At 40.9% G+C, this 12927-nt stretch overlaps 1 protein-coding gene across 1 annotated transcript in view; it reads left to right on the plus strand.

The window, feature by feature from the left end:
• The window catches only part of gnai2b (guanine nucleotide binding protein (G protein), alpha inhibiting activity polypeptide 2b), a 96977-nt gene that overhangs the window by 44763 nt on the left and 39287 nt on the right, over positions 1 to 12927 (plus strand). The window lies entirely within an intron of this gene.

The following is a 12927-nucleotide window of genomic DNA, read 5'->3' on the forward strand; positions in this document are numbered from 1 at the left end:
GCTGCCTAGGAACAAGAAATGGCAATTTTTGCATAATGCTGCTTTAACAACAACAACAAATTCTGGTAATTGGCATGTTACCAGCAGGAATTCTGCTAATATTGGTCCTCAACATCCGCCATTATCGTCCGACCGATACGACCGCACGTCCCTAATCTTAACACATTTTCTGCAGTTGTAAATTAAAGGCTCATAGATGTAATCTTTCAGGACTGGCTCTCCCAGTCAGTTGACCTGGACCACTTCCTCTCTGCTTTCTAAAGATAGCCCTGATACCCATGAAGAGAAATGGAGCTTTGTTTCTACTTGTCACCGGTGGATTGAGGAAGTGGAGAGCTTGAGCGAGTGAGTGCGGCTTTGCTCGAATAAATCTCAGTGACATGAGGAAAGTCTGTGTCAAGCGCTTATCTGCCTCGGCAGCTCTTAATTTAGGAGGCCGTAAAACTGGTCCTGTCAACGCCGTCCCTGCCTGATGCTGAATAATAAGCTAGTTTTGGTGTGTCACTGTGATTGAGCCATTTATTTGGAACAAAGAACCGGCAGGTACATGATATAAATGAGTCTGATAGTCAACCCAGGAGGAGCATGTCCTTCTTCTTGACTGCTTTGACAGCCATTCCACGCTATATGGACAAAAGTATTTAGACATTTGCTCATTCATTGTTTCTTTTTCTTATCAAGTGTATTTTAAAAAGTTTATCCTACTTTTGTTGGAGTATCTGTCTCTAACAAAGGCTTCCTACTTAATTCTGGAAAATTGCTGTGTGGATTGGATTGCATTCAGCAAGCAGTGTATTAGTGAGGTCAGGATATTGGATGATCACCACTTCACCTCATCCCCAACTTCCCAACTCATCCCAACTCAAGTATTGGAGCAAGTATTGAAGCACCAACCATCATCAGCCTTTATACCCCTCTCAAACCCACGCCTGGCATTAGGCACGCTGCCTATAGGTCCATGTTTATCTGCTCCAGAGAGTCCTATTCTATTGGCAGTACTTCTCTACATTGACTAGACAATCAGTGTCAGCAGTGGATGCAGATTGAAGTTGCTGAATAAGGCATTTATTAGAAGGGTTGTCCACAAACATTTGGACATGTAGTGTAGCTTCAGTCTGCAGTTGGAGAAGCTCCCTCAGGACCAGTGAGAGAGCATGTGTGTATTAGCATAGCCTAGCTGGAACTGTCCTTTCTCCGAATTGTTGTGCTTGCTGGCGTCCCTGCGTGAAGGCCTGTGTGGTTGCACTTTCACTCTCTAAACTTTGATCTGAAGAGACAGGCATGTTTGATAGAAGGCCTCATGAACATTGGAGGGATGTGGCTCGGCTCCCTTAGGCAGTAAGTGTGGTTGTTGGAGGAGGGTGGAAGGGAAAGAGACACAGAGAGAGAGAGAGAGAGAGAGAGAGAAGGGAAGGCGGGGATGAGGAGGCAGAGTAATGTTTCTTAAGACAGTCGTTAAAGGGCCAGTCACGTCAGCGGCCACAGAGCCGGGCTTGTCACCACCCCTGCACACTGAATTTAGACTTAGTCTTTTAATTGTCTGTCTTTCTCGTCGGGCCGTAACGCCTCTACAGCTAACCGCAGTCTGCAACAGTCGAACATGGAGGTTCTGTTTGTCTTAATTAGCTTCAGCTTGTGCTGGTCCGGGTCATGAGCAGCACATCTCTTTGAAGAGGGCCGGTGATGAGGAGCATGCCTTAGATGTGGTGGTGAAGCAGCGAACACAACGGGACTTGGCCCAGAGTCTGTTTGTGTGCCTGTGATTCATCCCCAGCTGCAGTGTTTTACACTGGGACATGACAGATCAGGTCATAAACAGAACAGTGGGCCTCATACACTAATATCTTCCTAAGAAATTTCTGGAGAAAAGGCCTAACAGAAAATCCAGGTCAGATTCATGATGTGTTTTGGAAGTGCAGAAGTGTTCACAGCTCTGCTCTTATAATGATGGATCCTGGTGTTTTTGTAAATTGTACAACCCACAATGTCAGAGTCTAACTGGGTCAGACTTCTTCTTTCGACCAGTTGGTGAAAAAGGTCCATTATTTTGTCCCATTTTCCACATTTCATAATGTATCCTTATGAATAAATGAGGACACACAGTGTTATTAGTGCAAAGCATCACTCTTTTTGTACTGTTGGCATTTCCACGATAGCCAAACCAAGCCAAGTCTATGAGTACCCCAGTGTGTACATACTACGGATGCGCCGATCCGATACTCAGTATTGCTATTGGTCCGATATTGGCCAAACTCACTGGAATTTAATTTCGTAAGAAGAAAAAAAAGTATAATCTGATCTATAAGCCTAACCAAGTTTTTATCATCTTTACAAGCAACAACTCCTATTGCAGGCGTGACGTAAATTTATGACCAAAACATGGTCAAATCTGTACAAATATTAAGTCTCAAATTCAGACATATGGACATAAGTATTGAGACATTTGCTCATTCATTGTTTCTTCTTCTTATCAAGTGTATTTTAAAAAGTGTATCCTACTTTTGTTGAAGTATCTATCTCTACTGTCCAGGGAAGAAGGCTTTCTACTAAAGTCTGGAACATTGCTGTGAGGATTGGATTGCATTCAGCAAGCAGTGTATTAGTGAGGTCAGGATATTGGAGGATCACCACCCTACCTCATCCCCAACTTCCCAACTCATCCCAAACGTATTGTACGGAGCACCAACCATCATTCCACCAACCATCATCAGCCTTTATACCCCTCTAATACCCACGCCTGGCATTAGTCACGCTGCATATAGGTCATGCCATGTTTATCTGCTCCAGAGAGTCATATTCTATTGGCAGTAACTCTACATTGACTAGACAATCAGTGTCAGCAATGGATGCAGACTGAATTCAGACATATTTAAGTAGCCTAGAATCTCTTAAAAATAATGTACCATGTGTGACTGTCTCCTATAAATTATTGTAATTTATTAGGCAAATAAGGCTACATAAAAAAATTACACAAAATTAAAAACAACAGATGGAATCAGATTGCTCTTGATATCTGCAAATACTATCAGACTATCGTAATGTATCGGATGAGAAAAGGCGCTATTTTGCCATCCCTAGTGTATACTATATAACTCCTGAGTAGTGCAGCCATCACGGTGTTGGACCTCTCATCAGGCGGGTACAGGGCACAGTGTTCAGTCCAACAGTGTAAATTAATGATGGGCAGTTAGTGTTTTCCTCCAAGCGTGTTCAGGCCAGTAATGTAACAGAATGGGCAGTTAGTGTTTTCCTCCAAGCGTGTTCAGGCCAGTAATGTAACAGAATGGGCAGTTAGTGTTCTCCTTCAAGCGTTTTCAGGCCAGTAATGGCCACAACATACAGGGCAGTGGTAGTCCAGGACCGGGACTGAGAACCCATGGATACCCTGAGTTATCAAAACCAACATAAAGTCATCTGGATTGTGACTGGTCAAGATGCTGCATAATGAACTACTTGGTAATTTTTCTGTGATTTCAGTGTTATAAAGGTATCTAATACATTGTGGACCCCTGGTGTGTACATTAGTCTTGCACCAAAGCTAGGTGCTTCTATTCATTTGCTGATGGTTTTACTTCAACATCATGTGGCAAACTCTTCAGTGGCTTCTTGCTGACAGTTTAGCTTCTCTATCAGGATAATAAAGGCCTTGTGTAATTAATAGCAGGTGCTAGGAGCTCTTTTATGCAATATCTATGGGAGAGAGAGAGGGAGAATGGCAAAAAGGCCTAGAGAAGTTATCAGAGAGAGAGAGAGAGATTTATACTCTGAATTATTAAAGAAGTGCTGACCTGTTTTCTGCCTTTGCCGTTCTTTCAATACAACATTAATAATAGCCGACTAAACATCAGCGATCTGTAATTATGCCCTTTCATTAGTAATCACACTGCTCTTTGTTGGTATTTGCTTACTCATGGGGGTTTTACTGTGTATTTCTGTAGTGGGTGCTGTGATTTGCAGCTGTCTCAGAGCTTCAGTGGTTGATATGAGAGTAATATCCCATAGACGCCCAGCTGTTTGTGGAGTGTGTGTGTGTGTGTATGTGTGTGAGTCCACTGTATATAATATTTCTCATTATTAGATTGTTGTACGGATATTATAAGCTTATTTGACGTATTTCTAGACATTTGTAGTTGCTTTAAGTCATTTTATCTGGAGGAATGATGCAATTCAGGAAAACAAGCAGTATAATAAGACAATTTCTCCAAAGCAAATTACTGTAAAAGGGACCATATTTTAGTAAGGGGCTTCAAGTAGGCCTAAGTTGTAGGACCATGGCAGTTTGTGTGTGTAAGAGAGAGAGAGTGTTGTAAAATTCTGCGGTCATAATTAACATCAATAAATAAACATTTATTCATTTATCAGCACTAATAAACAGCCTTAATAGCCTATATGACCTGATCACCTCCTCTCAGTTCCACTTGTGAGTTTCACAAATATAATAATAAAACAAATAGCTTTACTGTTTACATGTTTTATTTTCTATTTAGATTTTTCATTTTGTAATATTATTATTCTAAAAATACTATAATATATATTATTATATCTAATTATATTATTGTAGTAAAATACATACAAATGTAAATAGAAAATTATTATATAATATTTTATATGTATTATTTGTATGTGTATACACACACATTATTATTATTATTATTATTATTATTATACATATACATATATGTGTGTGTGTGTGTGAATGTGTATATACATGAAAATAATATATAATATATATCAATTTAATATTTATTTGACCTTGATTATGAAGAATTACATAAGCTGCTCAGTTGGTTTTATGGTTGAGTTCTCCTCCATGTTGCAGCCAGCCGTGGCATGCTTTTCAGGGGACAGTATTTGAACACACACAGTGGGTCAAGAATGAAAAGAATTTCCAAAAATTTATGATCAGAATTTAGAACAATTGTAATTCTTAGATGTCTCTTGATAGTCTCTTGCTCTCTCTGTCTCTGGGAAGCAGTTTAGATGTGGGTACATATGAGCTAGACGGGGCTGAAACAGACGCCTTTAAATCTGTAAAAATCTGCACACACAGTGTGTGACGACTGTAGAGGTAAATGCTAATGTGAAATCAGTGTAAAATCCTGGACCTTTTACCCAAATTACAAATCCCAGCCAGACACGTTTTAGATCCTAAAAAGAGGTCTGATCTCATATTGAGAATATTAGAAATATTTACTATATTAAATATGTTTTTACTGAAATGCAAAGCTATGGTTTTGTGCAATGGCCAGTAGTATTCAGAACTGAATGTAACATCACAATAATTATATTAATGAATTATCGTTGTGCTAATTTACCCTGTCATAGCCTTTAACCTCTGAGACTGGTCGGTTAGCTCTTTGCTGAGGGGCAGCGGCTAAGAATAATAAGGAACTGAACAGCGGGTCAGATCACTTGGTGAAAGACTTTTGACACTGCTCATTGCAGAACAGCACAAAGCCCTCTGAGCTACTTCCCATATTTGTTTTTTTCCAACGGAAATGCATTGCTTTAGCATGTTAGCCATTTTATGCTGTTGAAGGTTTGCAGCTCAGACTTGATTTACCAGCTCTTTGTGAAAACAAGCCAAGTTCTGCTTATTTGATGGAAATGATTTGCCTTTGAATGACCGCACAGCAAGAGTGGACACTTGTTCACCACAGGGGCTACAGTAATGTGCAAAGGTTTTTTATCAACTCATTAAAACACTTGAGATTATTAGAAAAAATACTAAATACTACTAATAAAAGTGGAGGTTCTCCATCACTGTGTTTAGTCATTAGAACATCTCCAAAGTTCTCCTCATGGAGTCTAGTGTTATTTAGAGTTCTCCTCAGATCAACACCTGGTTTGGTGGTAAATCAGGGCTTAATGATGGTAAATCATCCTCCACGCTGTGCTGGCTGGACTGGGGGGCGTCCAAGAGAAACCTGGAGGAACCGAGCTCTGTTCTTCAGACTAGCTCACCGACAAGATCTCACTACTTTCTTCAGAATGAGAAGCTCTTGTTTCTCCTTTTTACTGGATTTATTTATGTTCACCTGCTTTATCTGTTCTGATGGGATCTGGAGCTTCTACGGTAAAGACTCTCTGATTGCTGGGAGAGATGATGTTTAGGTGCCTAAAGCCTCTGCACAGTTCTGGATATCAGCTGATTCATTCTCCACCTCTTCACCCTGCTTTTGTACTGAACTCATATCCATATCCTCTCTTGTTCTCAGTCTTTCCCTCCCTCTCCTTCACTCGCTCCCTGTCTCATTCCTCCCACTCCTCTTTCCCTTAATAATTTCTCCCCTCTCCCGTCCACCTCCATCCACTCACATTTAATCTCAGCCTCCATTTACCTTCCCCCCAGTTAGCTGAGCCATGCGGGCTCTCCCATCTCTTTCATTATCTACCTTGATGATCTCCCTTTCTGTCCTCCTTGCCATTCATTTCGACCGTATTTCAAGCCCTCGTCAAGTGAGATGCACCGTGGGCATGCCTCACCATGACTGAGGTCTGCTGAATGTAGACTGAAAGGAGGCCATCATTACTGGCAGTCGATTAAACCCAGCTAAGGGAGGAGAGGAACAGAAGACCGGTCTCGATAACGCCGTCCATTTCTATCGGCCGCCAACCTGTTCCATCACAACACCGCGGCAGCAGCAGGATGCTGCAGCTTGTGCCAACAGCACCCCGCAACAGGCTAAGCGCTACCATGACCGAGTGCTCTGCTCGGTTAATTATCAGGAGCCAATAGTCTAAGCCTGTGGGAGCATGTATGAGCGCGGAAATCTGTACACACAGAGGGGTAAATTGTCTCTCCTCTCTTTGCTTGATGAATTGGATTACGCAGAGTAGCCCGAGCCTGCTTCGAGACGGATCTCTCGGGACTATTGAACGGTGGCTTTAAATGCCGAGCGGCTCTTAGCAGTCAGTTGCTGTGAGTATAGGCCGCTGTAGCGGCTGCTTCGACAGCAGTTCAGTCTGAGATGGCGTATTAAGGGACGGCGTTAGAGACGTATGTAATGTAATGTAATGTAATGTAATGTAGTCTGCAGTAATGTTTTAGCAGAGATTGAGGCGTATTTCTCCTAGAAATTAAAATGTGCACCTACTTTAGCTGAAGGTGAGTGTTTAAATGTACCCTGACGCTAGCCTACAAAGCCAAGATCGGACCAGCACCTCCGTACCTGATGGCGATGGTCAAAAGCCAAGCTGCACCCTGAAACTTTCCAGCTTCAAGTATGGCTCGGCTCGACACGCCATCCTTTAAGATCCACGGAAGACGAGCGTCCAGGCTGTTTTCTGTCCTGCACCGAAGTGGAGGAACGAACTTCACCTGGGTGTCCGAACAGCAGAGTCCAACGCTCGCTGTCCTCAAACCCAGACTGAAGACCCTCCTCTTCTGAGAGGACTTGGTGTGCAGAGTGTAGAGTATGTAGGGTATCATGGTCTCCATACTGACTTCTGTATTTAGTAGAATCTGAGCTTACAAACTAGCTATGGGTATTTTCTGAGTGAACAGTGAAGCACTTTTGTAAATCGCTCTGGAGAAGAGCGTTGGCTAAATGGCTTCAATGTAAATGTACCCCATAGGCAGGGTTAAAGGGGACCTAGAATCTCAAACTGTGTGTCCCCATAATGTACATACACCTAGTGAAAGCTTTCGGAGGAAAGCGCAATGGCTACTTTGGGAGATTATGGAAGTGAGGCAGAAAGGTTAGGAACTAACGTTAGCCAATCAGGTGAAATGTTTAGACTGTGTTTAGCGGCTAAAAGGCGAAACGCTAACACTAGGCAAATGAAAGAAGGAAAAGGGCCAATCAGGTACAATCTTTTCAGCTAGTTAGTCACGTCCTAGTAAGACTCCAGAGTGATTATGGATTTGTTTTTGTTACAGTGGTAAAAAGCTGTGCTAAGCTAGGCTAGGCTAAGCTAGGCCATACTATGCAGTTATGGGTCGCTACAGGCCAATAAAAAAGGAAAATCAGTGTTTCATTCTTGTGAGTTGCACACACAAATACAGCTTGTCTAGGCCCTGTAGAAAAGTACTGCCAATAGAATAGGACCCTCTGGAGCAGGTAAACATGAACCTATTGCCAGACGTGGGCTAGAGGGGTATAGAGCCCCCCAGCATTGAGCCGTAGAGCAGTGGAAGAACTGTGTTCTCGGGAATGATGGATGGTGGCGCTCCATCCAGTACTTTTGAGATGAGGTGGGGTGGTGATCATCATCCAACATCCTGACCTCACTAATGCTCTTGTCTCTGAATGCAATCAAATCTTTATAGCAAAGCTCCTCCTCTAACATGTAGAAGAAAGCCTTCTTCCCTGGACAGGAGGAACAGTTACTCCAACAAAAGCAGGATGAACTCTACCCTTGGTATTTTGGAAGAAACAGTGAATAAGCAGGTGTCCCAATACTTTTGTCCATGAAGTGTATAGTGTACCGAAAGCATGTCCTGCTTTAACCTGTTTAGATTTATGAAATATCTATGCTACATTTCACCCAGTGGAAGGTTGTGTCCCACTCTCCACTAATGCAGTATAATGCAACACAGTCCAAGCACGCTTTTCCATGTTCAGGCGAGCCCAGTGCATTATGGTTAGATAGAACAAATGTTCACTTCCTTTAAAGGTACCTGCCAGCGCTCCCGGGGGATGTGTTAGATAGATAGATGTTTTATCCCAATCATGAATTATTTCACAGTACTCATTCGAAACATCCCTTTGTTGGCTGTGTGAATGAGGTGGACACCATGTTCCTCTCTGTCCACTAATTGCCATGGGGGCCATTCGGGATCTCATTTAGATGCTTATTGTTGTTGATCCAAATGACACTAAACAGAAGCGGCCTGTCCCCTTTGCCAGCCAAGTTCACAGAGAGGCCTTTGTGAGGCAGGGCCCAGGCATACAATCAGCCCTCTCTCCTTGCTTCTCCCGCTGTCTGTCTTTCTGTCTCTCCTCGCGTCTCCATCTCTCGTCTCTCCTTCTCTTCAGAAGACCTTCAGTCTGCTTCAGTATTAGTACCATAGTTAGCTTCACTTTGGGTCCATATCATACGCAGCAGCACGATTAGCAGCACGACCTCCTTCTGCAAACATGCATCATCCTACAGCACACCTGTACACTCTTCAGAATAAACACTATATGGACAAAAGTATTGGGACACACCATCAAGCCCCTAGTCATGCAGTCAGCCTTTCTTACACACATTAGTGAAGGAACAGGAGGTTCTGAAGAGCTCACTGAACTCCAGCGTGGTTCTGTATGTAATAGGAGACACCGCTGCACCAACAACAACAAGTCAGCTGGTGAAATTTTAATATCTCCTCCCTCCTAGATCTTCCTCCATCAGCTGTGAGTGATATTATTATTATTGAACAGTGGAAGAGTTTAGGAGGAACAGCTCACAGGGAGCAGCTCAGTGTCCACCGAGTGTCTGTCAGACCACGTAAAGTTACAGAGTGGGGTCAGGGCCGAGTGCTGAGCTCAGAGCAGAGTGCAGAAAAGCCTCCAACTGACTCAATAACTGCAGCAGATCTTCAGACCTGCTGCTGCTGTTAGAGCTTAGAGCAAAGGGGGACCAGCTCCATATTAGTATTAATATCTATGGGTTTAGAATGGGATATCGTATATAAAAGCTCCTGTAGATGTAGTATGAAGGTGTCCCAATACTTTGGTCCATATTGTGTATCAGCTTGCGCTAATTAGATCAGGCAGTTAGCGTGATTATTTTGTCCCCTCACCTGAGCTCAATGATTCACCTCTTTTTCACCTGCTCTCCAAAGACACAATTAAGCAATAAAGAAAATACCCTTTCAGTGTTAATTAATTGGTCCTGCACAGACAATAACACACCAATCACGTCCAATTAAACTCGGCTTTGGCTTTTCCGCTGGGCAGGGAATTGGGAATAAACAAGGTAATTGTTATTCCTGGGTGTTCCTCAGAGATCAATTATGGGCTCTGTGGTTTAGCCATTAGCAAACATTAGCATTCCACCTTGGCTCCTTAGAGAGGTCATACTGGGCTCTTTGGGTTAACACACCTGCTCTCACAGGAGACTGGTGTGGGATGTAAATATTTTAGATGGATTTCGAAGACCACATCTGTGCTTACTGTGTTTGTTCTTTCTTGTTTTGGTACAGTGAGCTTTGTCAAGGGACTGGAGTTAGCGTGAGTTTTGCGAGTCACAGCTAAAACAGATGTGTCAGACGGCACGGCTGGTAGTTTTGCAAGTTTGTGGATGTTCTGTGCAAAAGTTTTCCATCATTAGGTCCATAATCTGTGAGGAAAAAGATATAAATCACAAGACTATATCACGATATTTAAGGACTTGTTTCACGATACTCGATATTAATCACAATAAATAATAATCACAGACTAAAAGCATCAGTATTATTATTAGTAAAATCTACATACACAACCTGGACCCTCACTCACTACAATACACAACCATGGCTCGCGGAAAACACACTACGGACAATTACGAAAATATTTCTTTTTAACTCACACATACACTCACATACAGATAAATATGTACATATGTATACATATATATATATATATACACACAGACATGCACTATTTCATCTGTGTATATATATTTGTATTTTTATTTTTTTTGCTTATATTTCTATATTTTCATATTTTTATATTTTATTTTTTAACTTAAATGTAACTTATTCTTTTTTTTTTTGTTTTTCTTTTGCACTTTTGCACTTTACTTCATTAAGTTAAGGTTTAGTTAAGTTTAAATGTAGATCTTTATTGTATAGCTTTGATGTGGGCAGACTGTCATAAAAGCATTTCACTGCAAGTTATACTGTGTATGACTATGTATGTGACAAATAAAATTTGATTTGATTTTGATTTGAGTATCTACAGATTCTTATAAACTACTATTCAGATCCTCTCCTGTACTGAATACAGTGATTTATACTCTATAACATCTGCTGCTCTTCATCTAATTAACCCAGTCTAATTACACTGTTAGTAATGAAACCTGCAGCTGATCAGCGTTTATTAAGCACTAATAGTCTCCTCCATCTGCTTCGAGAAGCTTATTATTATCACGATAGCAATATTTATCACGATACGATAAAATATCGTCTTATTGCCCAGCCCTACCTCACACTCACCTGCCTTATGACAGCTGGCATTATACCACAATGGGTAAAGGCTATTTAACCAGAGTCCGGCCTTTCACAGCGGTAGAGAGAAGATGTCTGGAACAAACGGCTCAATATTGTGATTTTCTTGCAGTTTACAGACGTCAGCTTTCTTACTTCCCTTAGCTCTCAAGCTATGCCGTTTGTAGGCTACACTAGTACCTAGCAAAGGCCAGCTAATCGAGCAGGGTGACACTGTGTTGAAAGTTAAAAGCTACAAGCTATTACACAATATTGAGGCCTGCCAAAACAGCTCTGACCCGTCAAGGCCTCTGAAGGTGTCCTGTGGTATCTGACACTAAGACATTAGCAGCGATGCCTCAAGTCCTGTAAGTTTGATCGCATCAGTGAGCCCTTGGGTGCCCATGGCCTTGTCACTGGTTCACTGGCTGTCTTTTCTTGGAGCACTTTTTCTTTTTTGTAGGTACTGACTGCTACATACCGGGAACACCCTACAAGACCTGCCTGATGTTTTTGCAGATGTTCTGACCCAGTCGTCTAGCCATCACAGTTCGGTTCTTGTCAAAGTGTCTCAGATTTCTATGCTTGCCAATTTTCATGCCTCAACACATCACTTTCCAGAACTGACTGTTCACATCACCTGGTTTTAATGTTATGGCTGTTTTTCACCAGTGATTGGTTTGGTGTGCTTTCAGTGTCACAGCCCAGGTACTGGTTTCACCAGTATGCCACATGTGAGCTGAGACCTGGGACCTAGGATGGTTTTCTCTCTCTCGTGCAGTATTTCACTTGGAGGTCACAGTTTCAAGCAGGGAACATCTTGTGTATCTCTTTAATGGTGGTTAGAAAGCAGTCAAGTGTCTGGAATCTTGTAGAAACATCTTTAAATGTGGTCTTGTCAGTATTCACCATCGGATTAAAGCTCTCATGGCCTTGTGGGTTTAACCTACACTTTCTCAGTCTGACACATCATTTAACTCACCCAGTCAAGTCAAGGTTCATTTGCCATTTTCACAAAATTTCAGGACATTTGAGAACTTAAATGTGGTGTTGAGGCTCAGGTCATTTATAGGTCAACTCAGGTCTTTACAGAAGGATAGCATTAATATACGGAGCTAACAGTACTAAATATACAGAAATATATCAAATATACAGACATGTACTGAATACACCAAATTAAATATAATAAATATACAGAAATATATTAAATATACAGGAATATACTAAATTGGCAGACATATACTATATACACAAAATAAAATATACAGAAAATGCAGAAATATATGAAATACACAGAGCTAAATATACTAAATATACATAAATATACTAAATATACAGACATGTACTAAATACACAATACACAAATTAAATATAATAAATATACAGAAATATATGAAATATACAAAACTAAATCTACTACATTTACAGAAATATACAAAATATACAGACATGTACTAAATACACCAAATTAAATATAATAAATATACAAAAATATATGAAATACACAGATCTAAATATACAAAAATATACTAAATATACAGAAATATACTAAATGCACAAAACTGAATATACCAGATATACAGACATATACTAAATGTACAGAAATGTATTACATACACAGAGCTAAATATACAGACATATACTAAAAACACAAATTTAAATATACCGAATATATAGAAATGCATCAAATGCAAATGCAGGAATATACTAAATATACAGAAACATATTAAGTATACAAAACAAAATATTCTAGATATACAGAAATATGCTAAACATACAGAAACAATAGGGTCTTAAGTATCAAACTCTAT

Source organism: Salminus brasiliensis, chromosome 7, assembly GCF_030463535.1.
Source record: "Salminus brasiliensis chromosome 7, fSalBra1.hap2, whole genome shotgun sequence".
In the NCBI taxonomy this organism is placed as follows: domain Eukaryota; kingdom Metazoa; phylum Chordata; class Actinopteri; order Characiformes; family Bryconidae; genus Salminus; species Salminus brasiliensis.